This window comes from Camelus dromedarius, chromosome 2, assembly GCF_036321535.1.
Source record: "Camelus dromedarius isolate mCamDro1 chromosome 2, mCamDro1.pat, whole genome shotgun sequence".
Lineage (NCBI taxonomy): Eukaryota > Metazoa > Chordata > Mammalia > Artiodactyla > Camelidae > Camelus > Camelus dromedarius.
Window position 1 is genome coordinate 32959221 of NC_087437.1, and position 18239 is coordinate 32977459.

Here is an 18239-nt window from a genome sequence, read left to right on the forward strand (position 1 = left end):
CCAAGCCCTCAAAGCAAATCTGCTCACGCCCCACGGCCCGGGAAAACAAAACAAAACAAAACAAAAAAACTATGTCTGTAGATTTAGGTGGCAGAACCCTACAGATAAGTTAGATTCAAACTGAATGTGGACTAATTTATACATATAAATGTGTGTATAGTGTTCTTACCTTATTCGACCCCCATTAAATCTTGACTTTATTCTTTTGTTCTTGATCAACTAATTTTATGGTAAATTGAGAAAACAAGGAATTCCACTGGCAAAAGTCCATGGTAGAATTCTCTTCTTTTGCTTTCTGAAGTTCACATTTGGGTATTGTTAGTGGAAACGATCTATCTGATTTCAGTTATGCTTATGAACACCCATGGTACAAATAGATATATTATTATATACAAAGTAGTCTAAGCAAGTTATAATATTTTAGTACTGCTATGTTATGTGGTATTCTGATCAATGTAACTAATTAATCACATAATAGCCCTTATAAAAAAACTGTGGTTCCATAAATTACAAGTGTGGCATTTATTATCAACCAACATCATGAATATATGTTGCAATAGTTACTAGTTTAATTCCATTAATTCAAATCTTAATTGGAGTCATAACCAGTTGAAAAAGGGTAACACTGATATGGTAACCACAGATATTGAAATTGCTATGTGATTTATTGTTATGAAGTATATGTAATAGGAATGCTTGCCCTAGTGCAAAAAACTCTCTTAATAGTTCAGAACCCCTAGTGTACATGATGATAATTGATATTTCTACTAGGCTCTCTCTTTTTTTTTTTTATCAAATTAGTTCTAACCATCTTTTAAAAGGTTTTTTAAGAATTTAAGTAACTATAAATACTTGAAAGTTAATTGTAATTCTTTTGAAAATATTCTTTCATTTAGACTTTCACTAAGTCAAACTGACCTTACACTTAGCCTGTGATATACGGTAACCTTTTTCCACTTCAGTGCCTGAGAAATGTTAGAAAAGCACATCCCTCCAATCATAGCTGTTTTAATGTGCATCTTTAAAGCCTGTCACCCTAACCTAGAGTATAAGCTCTAGGAATGTAGAGGATTTAGTATCCACGATGCTCAGCACATAGTAGATACTCAGTTTCTTAATTATTGCATGCATGCATGAATGAATGACCAGTTTACCTTTCGTACTTTTAAATCCATGCTTAAGTAACTTATCTTGAGCTTGCAGTTGATTCCAAATGACATCATTGAAAGTATAACCCAGCCTTGTTATGTCTTTTCTATAAGACAGGATCTCACTCATTAAACTGTTTCTCTGAAGAATTACAACCATTTAAAAAGAAACAAGGAATTTCAAAATACTATCAGTATTTGTTAGTATTGTTTATCAAGTCTTTACCTGAGCTCACTGAATTTTCTGTGCATCAAAAAAACAGGAAAATTATTACCACAAATGTTGCAGAAAAATTCTACTGGTAAAACAACTTATGTGACACTAATTTCAAAAGATAAAAGGTGTGTTTCATTTAATAGGTTTCCTTTGCTTATATTTTTTGGGTGAAAGTAAATCGATAGCCGGATTCTTTGTTGTTTACTTCCAAAATTTTTTTTTGAGTTGTCTAGATACTTGAATGCTATCAAATTAACCTTCCCTGAAAATGATTAATATATAAGCTACATTTATTTTATTTCAGATAATTAGTCTAGCTGCAGACTGAGACCTGAGATACACAACTATGTGTATATATTTCTGCATTTGAAAGAATAATAATCCTTTATTTCTAACCTATAAGCCACTAGTAATTCACTCTGTCACATCATTTATACAATTCATCCCTTAATTTCTCAGCATGCTGATATGCAGCACAGGGTTAAAAGCATTGTTAAAATGTAGATAAATGTTATCTGCCCAGCTCTCTCTATCCACTCTCTGTCATCTCAAAAAAAGCTATTGTATTAGCATAGCAAGATCCGTGCCTTGCAAATATGTTCTGACTATTTTGCAATCCTTTTCTTTGAGTGTTCTTAAATCAATATCATAATTATGTTTGCAAGTATTGTATCCAACATAAAAGTCAGGCTACTCACCAAAACTTGTCCAGGGTAACTACTTTCCCTTTGCCTTGTGCTCTTTGAACAGTGAGACCCCATTTAGAATGCCCTTCATGGTCCTTATACAGCTCAGCTGATTTTCCACTTATTGAATATCACTATACATTTGTATGGACCTTCTTTTTTGAACAATTACTTTTTAACTCATTCCATTTTAATTGAATTATATAAAGGTTACATTATTTGTAAAATTCAGCAATATTTAAGGTTTGGGTTTATAGTTTCCTACTTTAAAAATAAGCATTTTTTTTCTAATTCTAGATCAGATTTTAAGAAAAATGAATAATATTAAATCTTTCAGTTCTGTTTTCATTCTTATTCTTTGACCTAATAAATGCTTGACTTTGTCTTTCTCTTTCTCCATAAGTGTCTGAAAATGTTCTGACAATATATAATTAAAAATCATTTCAACTTTATTCCTTTTGGTTTCTTTCTGTAATATTGAATGCTTTAGCATAGCTGCTTAGGTTTTCTGTATTTTATTTTTATATTTAATATAGTATGCATTTAGGGGTTCTAATTATGTTTTAAAGTCTTTTATAAGCATTATAGTCTTTCTTTGCATTGTAACTTCTCTCTAATATGAATTTCTTACTTGTGGCATAAGGATAGTGGTTTTTAAATTCTTTTCCCCCTTGTGTTTATTCAAAATAGCTCTATCCATTAGTTTTCTAATTCACATATTTTTGTTTCCAAAATTCTAAATTATTTATGAAAATGGTGGACAATAATAATACAAACGTAACATAAGGTAATTCAAGTGAAAACATAGAAGAATCCTCAAGTCTTATTTGTTTTGGTTGAAATCCATCAAACCTTTTGCCACATCAGCTAGACAGGAGTAAAATAGATCAGCCTTAATTTCATCTTTTCTGTTGTTGTTAATCCTTTGGCAAAGCTGGGGGTTAAAAGTACCAGTAACTGCAAAGAAAAAAATAGGTGCCAGGCAATGTTCTAAGTATTTTACCTCTCTTAATCCTCATGAACTCTATGAAGTTTGTGCTGCTATTATCCCTGTACTGTAGGGAGAATGCAAAACTAAGGCTTGATAACTTGTTCCATAGCTAATAAGTGGTGAAGTCAGTACACAAACTCAGGCAGTATGACTCAGTATACATCCCCCTTTTTAAACAGCCTGCCTAAATCACAACCCTTACAATTAGTGTTCAAATATAATTTATATCCCTCTTCCTCTGTCCTTTGCCTTCTTCTCTGGATCTCGCCCTCTGGCTCTTATGTGTTTACTATTTTTCGTGTCTGTGTCCTCAGTTAGATCTGTACCCATACTATGTTGTCTCACTTACATTTCTGGATGCCCAGCAGGGAGGTACTCTAGTCAGAGGCACATTTTATCAAGGTGTCCATGTCCTTTTCCCATAATTTCTATCTGCTTTTCTCCCTAGTGACTGGCCGGTTTATGTAAGACATTCACTTATCAAGTCCATGCCAGCCTTCAGAGCCTGGACCAGACCCAAACCTACCCTTTGTCAGAGGTCCTGGCTCTCCATGCTTTGAGGTCCCTAGCATAAAGCACACTTGGCACCAAGTCTTACCACACTCAGGAAGAGAACTGTTACAATCCCTCTTTCCCTTCACTGTGGTTCCTTGCCTAAAACCAGAGAAGATGACTGGGGTTCTGAGCCATCCTTTATTCCTCTGGACATCCTTTATGAGAAGGTTGGAGTGAAGTTAAGAAGGCTAAAGTTAACAGGTGCAGAAGTATCATTTAGGAGTCAGTGTTTATTTAGTTGGCATGTTGACATCAATAGATTAGGGAGACATTAGGACTGTCCTTTTTAGCCCTCTCCTGAATTGGCTACCAGTTGTAATATGCAGTATGATTTCCTTCTTAAATGTTTGAAATTTTACCCCCTCCTCTCTTTGTCTACTTTATTGGGTAGTTCCATTCCAAGATTTTAAATATCATTGTAGGAAATTTGTGTTCCTATGTCTCAGAGTTAATAGTTCTACATCTTTCATAATGTTGTATTTCTTCAATATCTGTGTAGTCTTTTAACACATTAGCTCTAATTTTAGAGAGCTGCTTCCTTGAAGAGGAAAATTAATCTGCTTAGCTAGGATGCATTATTTTACTTCATATGTTTTGCTCAAGTCCTCAGCAGTGATTTGTCCTTTATAGTCCCCTAGATTCCATGTCTGCAAGAACTTGATTTAGATATTTATAAACTTTCTTTTGTATATAGTTTTATCTGTGTCATATGACATAGCATCAGCTATTTATTCCTCAGTTTTGATGCTCCCAGTAAATGGGTGCTGATTCATTTTCAACTAACTTTTTAACAAAGCAAAAGATCCTTTCTTATTTTCCTAATAGCTCACTAAGTAATGTTTGTGCTTCATAGGCATTCAGCTGTGCTGTGGGTGGATTTGAAAGCTGGTTTAGATCACATTTTACTTATTTTCAGTAAGGTGTTCATGTATATGAATGCAGATACACTGTTACCTATTTAACCATTACTAGACTTCCAGTGAGCGACCAATCGTGTGCTTGCTTACCAATGTAAATATTTTCTGTGCTCTACACACACAAATTTCAAGACCAACTCAAAGCTACAACTTTCTTTTCAACCAGCTATTTACAATGTAAATTAAACATCAGGAAGCTGACATACATATTGAATGCCTGCAGATGTGCAGTCCTGGGAGTGACCAAGGGAAGCCACTGTTATATAAGGTGTCAACTGTACTCCAGGGGGAACGACCCTAGATTCTTGTAGCTGAAGTGAGAGAATGAGGTTCAGAGTCCCAGCTTTGCCATTTACTGGCTCTGTGACTGAGTAAGTCCCTTAACTTCACTGTGACTCAAAGTGAAAAAGATAATGAAATCTGCCTAGGATTGTCAGAAATAGAAATGATGTGTAGTATTTAAAAATTACTTCATAGCTACATCGTACTGTATAAATATAACCTTTCATTACTCAGAATTTCAATACAAAGAATATCATCTTTTTATCATTCATTCCTTTACTAACTTTTATCAATTAAAAAATATACTGACCATCAAGTACATGCTGGGTACTGTTTAAGCCATATGAATAGAACAGTGAAAAAGGAAATCGAGGCCCTTGCATTTGAAGACTTTACACTGTAGAAGGGGAAGACAAAATAAACATGAAAGCAATAAAATACTGTTAACTTCAAATAGGGATAATGTTTTCTCATCTTCTGTGTGATCTTAAGTGGTCTCTTTAAACACAGTTTCCCCATCTGTTAATAAATAAGGATGATAATAATTTGTCTACTGTCTAAGGATGTGGTTGTGTTACAGTAGATATGAAACCATTTTATAGACTTTATAAAACTTTAGTCATTACTCTTTTATTATTAATTTTTAAAATACTTTTAACTAGCACTCCTCAGTGAACCATCAGTTAAAAAGGAAATTACAGTGGAAAATATAAAACCACATATCAAGATTTATGGGATGAAGATAATGTGGTAGGACTGGCTTATTTGAACTCACCCCCCTTCTGAGAACAGATAGAAAATCTGGTCAAAATATTAAAACATATGTTTGAAGGTATAAGAGACTTACTAAGGCAGTGGAAAAGTATGGGGTCCCAGGTCCAAGAAAATAAGGTGAGCTCAACAGTTGGAACTAGTTTTCCCCTAGAGATGATTCCAGTAGTGACATCCATCTGCCAATTCAATCACTGAAAGGCTAAGAATCTGGGCAGAGCTTTTGAGACACTCATTGAACTACCTGGACAAAATCTATAGTTCAGGGCCAGTCAAGGAAGGGAAGACTCTAATAAAACCACCAGGCTTTGGGTTGAGATCGTAACAGATTACTCCCTAAAAGTAAGGATGAACCATAAATACAAAAACCCCCATGAAGGCCTGAAGCCCAGCTTTAAGTCATCTCAGTTCCTGATTGAATTAAGATGATTCAAGTTGCTAGTGCCCCTAGCCAATTACCAAAGCAGATATACATCTTTTCTGGAAGAAGATAGCATTATCCTAAGCTTCAAGTTACCTTTACAATTGTTTCTCTATGACATCTGTTAAGAATAACCAGGCGTATGAGAAAACAAGACAAAATGAAGAACATTGAGAAACAAAAGGACGAGAGAAACACAGTCAGTAGGGATAGATTCACAGAGGATCAAAATAATAGGGTTGTTAGATGATTAGCATTACTCTGATTAATATGTTCATGGAAATAAAAGACAATGCTAACAATTTCTGGTGAGAAATGGAAGCCAAAAAATTAATAAGAAACTATTGAACTGAAAAATACATGAACTGAAATGAAGAACTTAATGAGGGCTTAAGTTTCAACTAAGCAGAGCAGAAAAAAGAATTAGAGAACTGAAAGATAGATTGGAAGAAAACATCTTGAATGAAGCACTGGAAAACAATAGAATGGAAAATACAGTAAGGAGAAAGAAACATAAGGGATATGATCAAAGGATTTACAATAAATATAATTACAGTCCCAGAAAAAGAGAGAGAGATTTAGGTTAAGTAATATTTGACAGGAGATGGCTAAGAATTTTCCCAAATTGTCAAAAGACATCAAGCTACAAACTAATGAAGCACTGCAAACTCTAAACCAGATGCATGCAAAGAAAACCACACCTAGGCACGTTATAGTAAAAGTTATAAAAGCCAAAGACAAAGGGGAAAATCATAAAAGAGCAGAGAAAATTTATTATTTCAATGGAGCAAATATAAGACTAGAAGCTGATTTTTCAACAGATTTAGGAAGACATACCTACTTCAACACCTGGTAGAATGATTCTTTTCATGTTCTTGAAAGATAGTAATTGCAAATTTAAAATTATGAATCCAGCAAAAGTATCCTTCAAGAATGAAGGTACAGTACAGACATAGGTAAAAATTGAGTTGTCACCAGCAGCCCCTTCACTAAAGGAAATAGTATTGGGAAAAAAAATGAAAGCTAGTTGTCATCCCACCTGCTAGGGATATAAACAATGTAAACATTTTGTTAGATATTATGGCCGTTTGACAGTATAGAGATATGAAATAATAAATTATGTTAAGGGAATATGGTATAAATAAGGCATTATGCATTATTCATAGATATAAAAAGAAAAGCATGTGTTATTATACCCTAAATATTTTGAATCACAGTTTCTGATACAGTTTCCTTGTCTTCTCAGATCAATATATGGTCACCCCAGATTTTAACACTGATAGTAATCAGAAGCATTTTCTAATAGATAATGTACTGTTGTAACACAGGGGATTTTTCAAAGCACAATTTTGCATACCCACCAGAATTTGTACCTTGAAGGATACAGAAATCAAAAATATGGTTCTCTCTTGCTCTCAAGGAACCTATAGTCAATTTAAGAGGACATTCCTAATGTACCTGAAATGGTAGAAAAGAGTATAAGATAATATATATATTTATAAAATAAATTATTTGGAAATTTATTAAATCAGACACAAAGTTATTAGAAAGTAGACAGTATTTATTCCTGTTTTTATTAGGTTGATTGACTTTATTTAAAATCAAGATTCTGTATTTTATGTTTCTTTCCAACATCAGGGAAAAAATCATTTTACTTGACTAAATTTGTCTGCATTCCTACAGCGACAGTTAAACACTACCACAGAAGCAGCTCTATTTTCTGTGAAAAGAAATTACTTTCTACAAACACACTTGATTTTTTTCTCAAGGTAGCTCCAAGTAACTCAAGTATTAAAGCTTGTACCACTTACTTTAGGAGAATTTTTTTTTTAATTTCCTGTCATTAAACACAGATTTTCTCAGCGTAACATGGTTATCTTGATTCTGTTATTGTGCAATAAAAACACTCCTTGATGACTACCCTCCTGCTTTCCCTCAAAATTATGTGTTTGATTTGCATGCAGTTATTTTTAAAGAAGTTTAGCATAGTGATTGAGTACAGTTGCGCCTTGAACAACATGTTTGAACTGTGCAGGTCCACTTACACACAGGTTTTTTTTTTCCACGAATACGTACTACAGTATTACATGATCTGAGGTTGGTTGAATCTGCAGATGCAGAACCTGGATATGAGGGCCAACTGTAAAGTTATACAGGGACTTACTACTGCATGGAGGGTGGGCACCTCTAACCCCTGAGTTGTTCAGGGTTCAGCTAATTCTGTGAAACTTCCAGCATTCAGTTTGCTGTTAGACGTATACCCATCATTAGCCTCAGTTTCCTCATCTATACAGTGAGGCTAATGGAAATAGCTATTCACCGGAGTTAACATATATAAAGCACTTAGAAAGTGCCTCAGAAGTAATAGGTATTATGTAAGTATTCTGCTCCATTTCAGTTCAGTGTAAATTTTTACATATTTTTACCTTTATGGCATCCTAGATATTTTAGTTTAAAAATATGAGATTCTTTATGGTAGTCTTTATTAACATAAATAAATTGTCTAATAAAGCTCCCCTACAAAAGTAATTAAAAATTTGGCCTGACAATAAAATTTACATTATTGAGATACAGTTGACATATAGCATAGTATAAGCTTAAAGTGTACAACATGTTGATCTGATACATTTATATATTGAAATATGGTTACCATTGTAGCATTAGCTAACACCTCACATAATTATCCTTTCTTTTTTGTGGTGAGAACAATTAAGAACTAGTCTCTTAGCAATTTTGAAGTTTATAATAAAGCATTGTTGATTATAGTTACTGTGCTATGTATTATGTCTCTAGAACTTGTTTACCTACTAGTTGCAAGTTTAATATTGTTTATTTAACCCTTTAATAACATCTCCTTGGTTCCCCAATCCCAGCCTCTGGTAACCATTGTTTTACTCTGTTTTTATGAGTTTGGCTTTTTGGGATTTCACATGTAAGTAATGTTATACAGTATTTGTCTTTCTCTGTCTGACTTATCTCACTTAGCATAATGCCCTCAAGTTCCATTCATGTTGTTGCAAAGAGCAAGATATCCCCCTTTTCATGGCTGAATAATATTTCATTGCATATATAAAAATGACATCTTCTTTATCCATTCATCCACTGACAGGCATTTAAGTTATATCCATATCTTGGCTATTGGGAATAATGCTGCAATAAAAATGGAAATGAAAGTATCTTTTCTATATCCTATTTTCATTTCCTTTGGCTATGCACTCAGAAGTGGGATTGCTGGATCATACAGTATTTCTACTTTTAATTTTTTTATTTTAATTTTTTTCTCCTTATTGTTTTCCATAGTGGCTGTGCTAATTTAAATTCCCACCACAAGGGTTCTTTTTTTTTTCCATATCCTTGTTAACACTGGTTATCTCTTGTCTTCTTGATGACAGCCATTCTGACAGATATGAGGTGATATCTCAATGTGGTTTTGGTTTGCATTTCCCTATGGTAATCGTTAGTGATATTAAGCATCTTTTCATGTACATGTTGGCCATTTGGGTGTTTTCTTTGGAAAACTTATCTATTGAGTTCTTCCACTCATTTTTAAATCAGATTGTTTTCTTATTGAGTTATATGAGTTCTTTATTTATATATATTGGATATTAACCCCTTGTCTTATGAATGGTTTGCAAATATTTTCTTCCATTCTGTAGGTTGCCTTTTCATTTTGTTGATAGTTTCTTTTGCTGTGCTTTTTAGTTTTGTTATATTCCCACTTGATTTTTGCTTTTGTTGTTTGTGCTTTTGTCATATCAAAAAAAAAATCATTGCCAAGACTGAATATATATTTATCATATATATTTAAGATTGTTAATCTTCTTTATGTATTGACCCCTTTATCATTATATAATGTCCTTCTTTGTTTCTTGTTACTGTTTTTAGCTTAAAATATTTTAGCTGACAGGTATAGCTACTCCTGCTTTCTTTTGGTTTTCACTTGCATAGAATATCTTTTCCATCCCTTCACTTTGTGCCTATGGGCATCCTTAAATCTGAAGTGTGTCTCTTGTAAACAGTGTGTTGTTGGGTTCTCTCTCTCTCTTTTTTTTTTTTAAATCCATTCAGCTACTCTGTGCTTTTTGATTGATAGACTCAATCCATATACATTTACAGTAATTATTGATATGTAAGGACTTACTCATGCCATCTTATCAGTTGCTCTCTGGCTGTTTTGTAGTTGCATTGTTTCTTTTTCCCTCTGTGATTTTCCATAGTGGTTTGCTCTGTTTCCTCTTTCTTTATCTTCTGTGAATCTACTCTATGTTTTTGTTTTGTGATTACCAAAAGGCTTACTAAAACATATTATAGATAAAACAATCCACTTTAAGCTGATTGCAACTTAACTTTGATCACATACAAAAGCTTCACCCTTTTACACTTCCCTTTTATATTTTTGATGTCACAATTTGCCTCTTTTTATATTGTGTATTTGTTAATACATTATAGTAGCTATAGTTATTTTTAATACGCATTTCTTTTAACCTTCGTAATATAGTTAGTGGTTAATATTCCATCCTATTACAGATTTAGAGTTTCCTAAGCCTGACTTATATTTTCCTTTACCAGTGTGTTAATTACTTTCATACGTTTTTATGTCACTAATTAACATCCATTTTTTTCAGCTTGAGGAACTCCTTTCATCATTCCTTGCAAGACAGGTCTCATGGTGATGAACGTCCTCAGCTTTTGTTTGTCTGGGCAAGTCTTTATTTCTTCTTCACATCTGAAGAATAACTTTGCTGTATACAGTATTCTTAGCTGGCAGTTCCCCACAACACCCAATACCTTAAATATGTCATTCTACTCTTTCCTGACCTGTAAGGTTTCTGCTGATAGCCTGATGAGGGAGGTTCTTTTGTAGGTTATAATAATTTTTTCCTCTTTGGCTGTCTTCAGAAATCCCTTTATCTCTGACTTTGACAATTTCATTATAATGTGTCTTGGAGAAGGTCTTTTTGTATGGATATGATAGAGTAATCCATTAGCTTCATGAACATGAATGTCTGGGTCTCTCCCCAGGTTTGGGAAGTTCTCTGCTGTTATTTCTTTAAATAACCTTTATGCCCTCTTCTTCTTCAGAAACTCTTTATTCTAATATTTGTACATTTGATGGCATCCCATAGGTCATGTAGGCTTTCTTTGCTCTTTTTTATTCTATTTTCTTTGTTCTCTTCAAATTGAGTTATTTCAAAGTTCCTAACTTCTAGCTCACTTATTCTATCTTCCATTTGGTCTACTCTAATATAGATGCTCTCTATTGCATTTTTTTTCACTTCATTCATTGAATTTTTTAGCTCCAGAATTTCTGTTTCCTTCTTTTTTATGATTTCTGTCTCTTTAAATTTCTCATTTGCTTATGTATTATTTTCCTGATTTTGTTGAATTGTCTTTATGTTCATGTAGCTTGTTGCATTTCTTCAAAGCAACTATTTTCAATTTTATATCAGCCAGATCACAAAATTCCTTTGAGCTCAGTTGTTGAAAGATTATTTTTATCTTTTGGTGATATATGTCATTGATTTTTCATGTTTTTTGTAATTTTGTGTTACTGATTTTGCATTTGAAGTAGCAGACACCTCCTGAAATCTTTATAGTTGCCTTTAGGTGGGATACACTGTTCTTTGGTTCTATTATATCTGGAATTTCCTCTCACCTTGTATGGATGCACCTGCTCCATACTTCTTGCTCCCTCTTGTGGAAGAATTCTTAAGCTTTTATGTCTTTATCTACTTGTCAAGTTATCTTACATTTAATTTTTAGTGGAAATGAGATATATCTGTTTGCTAAAGATCAGACGCAGGCCACTGTTCACATCTGGAAGATGAATTAGCAAATGTATGAATCAGGTTCTGTTTATGTAAGATGGATAATGATGCTTGCTAAATAAGAACTCTGCCTTGATTGTAGTATCAGTATTTGCAAATAGTAATTTCCTGTTAATGGAAAATAGATGAAATTCAAATAATTTTTGCAATTTATAATTGTTAATATTAGTGAGGCTCAAGTCTTATTAATAACCTTAATGATGTCAGAATATATTTACTATAGCAAATTATTTTCTCTAATAAAAGAAATATGACCAAAATCCAATTAGAGTGTGTAAATGTTTATCTCCTAAAACATACCTTACAATCTGCCTTTAGCCATAAGATGTATGACTGTAACATATTCAGAGATAAATATTTTAAGGACATTAAATTATTGACTACATGTTAATCAAATATATAATAAATAATGAAGTCAGACCTAGTTTCTAAATAGAATATTTTATCCCCCAAATATTTTATTTCCCAAAACATACTTTTAGGCTTACTGGCAGAATAACAAGCTTTAATTTTGCTATTAGAGGTTCAGAATGGACATCCAAGAATAATTCTATTACCAAAAAGGTTTAAAGAAAATCAGTCTTGTTTTTCTCTGCTCCTGGAAAGTACATGTAAGTTTATTTTGCTGGGATTAACAGGACTATGTCCTTTATTTTCTAAAACCATGTTACCAATAGGGGAAACTTAGAAGGTTAATATAACACATACGATAAAAATGTTTTCTAAATTACAGCTATTCCAGTGTAATTTACTTGATGTAAAAGTAAGAATGGAATGGAGAGTATTGTTTAAGGAAAATAGTTTATGTAGATCCTGATTATCTGTAAAAATTTATTATAATTAGACAACTAACCACTGTTTTAGAATAGGAAAAGCTAAATTTGATGTACAAAATCATAACCTGGTTAATTCTGGACATTTCCACCTTAGTATATAAACTATTATTAATCCAAGGTGATCAGCAAGATTGAATGGAAATCATCTCTGATGTCAAGAAAAAAAGAATTATTCTGTCAAACTGCATATTGGGCATTGCATAGAGCAAGTAGAATTGAGGTAGAACCAAAATTTAGACTGTACTAGAGGAGAGTTGAAGTTCAAGAAAATCTTGTTATAGGAATCAGAATCCTAGACTGGAAAACCAAGCAGAGGCCAAGGTGAAGGATTTGAGCAATGTCAGACTAGAGAAGCATCTTAAAAGTTGTGGGGCCATGGAACAAGACTGTGTGTCTGAATGAAATGCATGAAATGCTAGTGCAAGCCCCAAGAGGCAGTAGGTTACCAAGTCTTTTGCTTTCTGAGTCAAGACTCTCTACCTTCTGCTTAAGGCAGTAGTGTGTTTCAGGGTGAAGGCAAGTCAGCATTGTTGGGTGACTCAGACTCTCTAAGGTTATATGAGACTGCTACAAAGACATTGGAAATGGTAAAAATTGTTGGCATAAGAGTAATGGAGATTATATTCAGTCATCTTGCTGAATCTTCTGCAACTAATGTAGCCATTATTGCTTGTAATTTGAACCAAGCCTTGCTGTAGTGCTGCTGACAAAGGCAGAGGAAGCACCCAAGTAATAATATATGTGCTTATTAGTCTTCAGAGCCAAAATACACTAAGAAATTTAAGGAAAATACTACATCAGGGTTGTTTATGTGAAAAGACAAAACTACTTATTTATGTAAATAAAAACAAGAAATCCACTCTGCAAACCATCATTAAGTAAGCACCAAAATATAATCAGTGGAAAGGAAAAATTTTGTGACAGTAACATTCTATTGTAACATTTATTGTAATAATTTTTACCCAGTCTTTGTTTCTACCCACCATATTCACAGATTATTTTTTGAAATAAGTTGACTTTTAAATCCAGGTTGTTTTATAATTCCAGGCTGAGTTTGCTTTCTAGTCATTATCTTTTTGAGAACATTAAGGCAGAAATACAACTGAGCAGCATCTACTTTGCGGCTTGAAAATAATAAGCCTTCTCTTTTTAAAACAACTTGAAATAGCCTCTTGTTAGAAAAAAATCTCCCTTCTGCATCCTTTCAGCTTCTCTCTAGAGCATGATCTGTTCAGCTTTTTAGAATATAAATACAACACACAGTTAGAAATATATTATACTTTGTAACCCAGTACACATATGCATATGTACATATAATTGAACAATATTTTACAAAAACTACTCGTCCACTCTGATATGTTCTCTTTGTCCTAATGGTACTGCATCTTAAAACAATGAGAAACAAAAATCACCCACTAAGGAGTCATGATTCTCAATCTGAAAAACATTGCTCTGAAACAGGTTTCTCCTGCATTTTTTTCTCACCCAAATCACTCTCATACCTTAAACAAAGAAGCCTGAGGAAACATTCTGCTTTTGCCTATGATTAGAGTCAACTGAAGACAGTAAGTTACTGCACAAATTGTTGGTGTTTTTCTTAAAGCAAAATTTTAAGGCAAACCAATATATTGTAATAATATAAAGTGAAGTTAACCCATTCAAAATTAGAAGCAACTAGATTTCTTTAAATTGGCATCCTGTATAAACTCAATAAATAATTCTTAACTGATTATGGATCATTTCCCTGTAAGTATCTCTGAACTTCTGGAGGAAGTGTATTCTTACTTAGGATATAATTATCTGTTAATTTTCTAGTTAATGTAAAATTTACAGCTTATAAATGGAATATTATATATGTAAGTGATATATTTCTTCACATCTTTAGTTAAAATGTATTAAGTTAAGTCTGAAGTACCTTGGAATTCATGTTAATGTGAATTTGATAACTGAGCCAAATCTGACTTCATGATGATTTAGATTATAAACTTGAATCCAAGTTATGGAAATGGCCTGAATTCATCTAATTATTTGGCAGAAGACAATTTACATTCAGTTATTTCTGTGCATGCAACTCTTCCAAGTTATGAATAAAATTTAAAAATAAAATTATCTCACAAATAAAGATCCAGATTTGAAACAAGTAGACTTTCAAAAAGAAAGAAAATAGAAAAGGTGGAGTTTTCTTCCTAACTAGATTGTTTAAAGCATATGTCCTCTGAAATAAAAATGGCATTTTAATTTCATGATAATAGTAAGTGATAATAAGGGGGGAAGGTATAGCTCAAGTAGTAAAAGTGCAATCTTAGCATGCATGAAGTCCTAAGTTCAAGCCCCAGTACTTCCTCTAGAAATAAATAAATGAGTAAGCCTAATTGCCTCCCCCCACCAAAAAAAAAATCTTTTAAATAGTAAGTGATATTAATAAGTCACACAGCTATTAAGTTGAAGCCAATATTTGAGTACAGATCTAATACCAGAGCCCAAGAGCTTAACCGCTATGCTATATGACTTCCCACTGTGCTATCCTATAATGGTATCGCTTTTGAAAGGGATTTTATTCTGTCATCTCCCTCCCCCAAAACTAGTTTACATTCATATATCTTTTTTGGAGATAGAAAACATAAAGATAACGAGTGGAACTGCCAGATTTAAGTGTGTTTTTCTTTTTAATTAGGGGATTGATATTACTATTTAGAATCTATTTTGAAAATTTATTTAAGACTTTGTATACTGCATTTTGTTTTGCTTAGAAGCATTCTTTTAAATATAATTAAAGTTTTTATAAAAATATTATGAGCCTATTTCATAGAAAATGTGAACAATGTATAAAGAAAGAAAGAAATACACATAATCCTACAACCCAGAGAGAAAACTTAGGCTAACATTTTGGTGTATCCTCCTAATGGTCGTTCATTTATAATGTTGAGATCCTGCAGCATGTACAATGTTAGTTTAGTGTATCAACTATGTATTGTAAGAGGTAAGAGAAGGGAGATCTCACTGTACAGAGGAGGCCATATTCTTTCGGCCTCTAAATTTTTACATAGTAAAAAGTTGCTGGTGGAATATAAACACACCTTACCTTGCCTCCCACTTCTCAAGTCCATATCACTCTTTTCAACCCCCAGATATATTACAATTTTGTATTCTGCATTTTTCACTAGTTGTATAATACAGTTATTTTCTCATGTTATTAAGAGTTCTTTGAATACATTTTAATGGTTGTATAATATTCCCATTTATAGATATGCTATGACTTAATAATTTCTCTATTTTGGGATGTTTAGATTGTTAGCAGCATATTTTGTCAGAAATATATCTCAGTAAGCAGTCCAGATGTGGAAGCTTAGTGCTACAACCATGTAAGTACTTGCTGCCTGTACTACATATGTGGAAAGTCATTCCATTTGTTTTATAAAGAGCTTCCCTGTGCAATCTTTTTTTTTTTTAATGGAAGTCCTGGGGATTAACCCAGGACTGAATACATTCATGCATGCTAAGCATGCGCTCTTCCACTGAGCTATACCCACTCCCCCCACCTGTACAGTCTTAAAGAATTTATATTTCCAGAGCTACAAACCCTAATGAAAAGGGAACAATTTAGGCCAGAAAAGAACTAATGGTACCTCTTTCTTTTATTTGCATAGTATTTTCTGATTTCCAGTGAACTTTCACAAGTGTATGTTATTTAACTTACTCTTTTCAATTCTGCAAGGTAGGAAATATTAATCCCATTTATAATTGAGAAATTAATGTTTAGTATGAACTCCAAAACAGAAGTTTTCCTAATGAACCATAGTTGCTTCTGTACAAGCTTCAATAACTGACTCCAATTGTAGAGGATTCTTCGGTTGTTTGTTTAGTTAATGGAACAAAGTGAAAATACCACCCTAACGCTGGACTGCTCAGGGTTGAAATTTAATGCTTTTCAGTATTTTAACAACCATCAAATTGCCCAGTCTAACTTTTTTTTTAAAACTTCCAGAAATGTATAGAACTGTCCTTTAGCTACGTTACAGAGAAAATAGGCAATTTTCCCAAAGTAGTACTGATTCATTAATCTGAACACAGTTTCAATGCAATCACATTTTTTAAACTGGTTCATATTTTTGTCAACAAAATATTAGGTCTATGTATTGAGTGACAATCTATTTCCAAAATTAGACTTTATTTAGGAATCCTTCACTAGAATATGTGTAATATTTCTTGGCTTCCTTCCACCTTGTTGGTATGACTGAAGTAGGGAGAAACTTTCTGATTTGCTCTTAGTTTTTCATAGTCAATTTATATACCCCAGGAGTGGTAAAGCACTAAAGAAGAGCTCATATTATAATCAGTGGTTTGGGCACAGCAGACATCAGAATTGATGTTGTTCATCTGAAGATAGAGCTGTCTGAAATCAAGCTGTACTGAAAAAACAGACCCAAAAAATTGTTTTTTATACATAGACAAACTATAGTTGTTGGAGTCAGTTAATCCTTAATAAAAGAAAGCTTATCTGAGTGGTTATCTGCATTTTAATTTTTCATACAAAGATAAATTATTGCTATATTTTCCAGCCTCAATGCAAATTTAAACTACAGTGAGATGCCACTTTGCATGTACTAAGATGGCTATAATCAAAAAGACGATAGCAAGTACTGTTGGTGATATGGAGAAACTGAAGAGAATGTAAAGCATTGCTTAGGAAAATGTAAAATAGTACAGACACTTTGGAAAACAGTTTGATGGTTTCTTAAAAAGTTAAACATAAGTTTACTATATGACTCAGCACTTGCAGTCATGGAGATATTTAACCCAAGAGAAATGAAACATGTCTGTACAAAAATCTGTACACAAATAGTCATAGCAGTATTATTCACAGTAGTGGAAAAGTGGAAACAATTCAAATATCCATCAGCTAAGTAAATGGGTAAACAAAATGTGGAAAATTTCATCTAACAGAATACTATTCAATAATAAAAAGGGAATGAACTACTGATACATGTTTCAACATAAAAAATATTATGCATGGTTAAAGAAGCTGGACACAAGAGACTACAAATGAAATATGATTTCATTTAAATGAAAGGCAAGTGTCCAGAAATTCATTCTGAGGATAGAAACAGAAAATGTTTGCTAACTTATCTTCAGTTGGACATCTTCCCATATTCTGAAGAAAAAAAAAAAAGGAAACTCTTTCTTTAGGGCCTTCACCTGTACTCTTCTCTACACCAGGAAAGCTCTTTGCCTGGCTAATGTAGGCCAGTACTTCAGGTATCAGCTTAAATGTTGTATCTTCAGAGGAACTATATCTTTACCTAACAATTTAATCACGTCTCCTTGTAACACTACCTTTTTGTGCCCCTTACTGTCTTTTCATAGTATTTACCATAATTGTTAATCATTCATGTATCTCACAAGTATTTACTGAGCTACTTCCTACATGCCAGGCACTATTCTAGTCTGGGGCTACAGGAGAAAAGAGAACATGGAGCATATTCTAGTGGGGAGAGACAGATAATGAACAAATAAGCAAATATGTAATACATGAAGAGATGAGTGGTTGGGAGAAGAGTAGAACATGATGAGAAAGAGGTTGGGGAAG

The 18239-nt window shown here is 33.1% G+C and overlaps 1 protein-coding gene across 1 annotated transcript in view; it reads left to right on the forward strand.

Annotated features, from left to right (window-relative positions):
• The window catches only part of RSRC1 (arginine and serine rich coiled-coil 1), a 349802-nt gene that overhangs the window by 277525 nt on the left and 54038 nt on the right, over window positions 1–18239 (forward strand). The window lies entirely within an intron of this gene.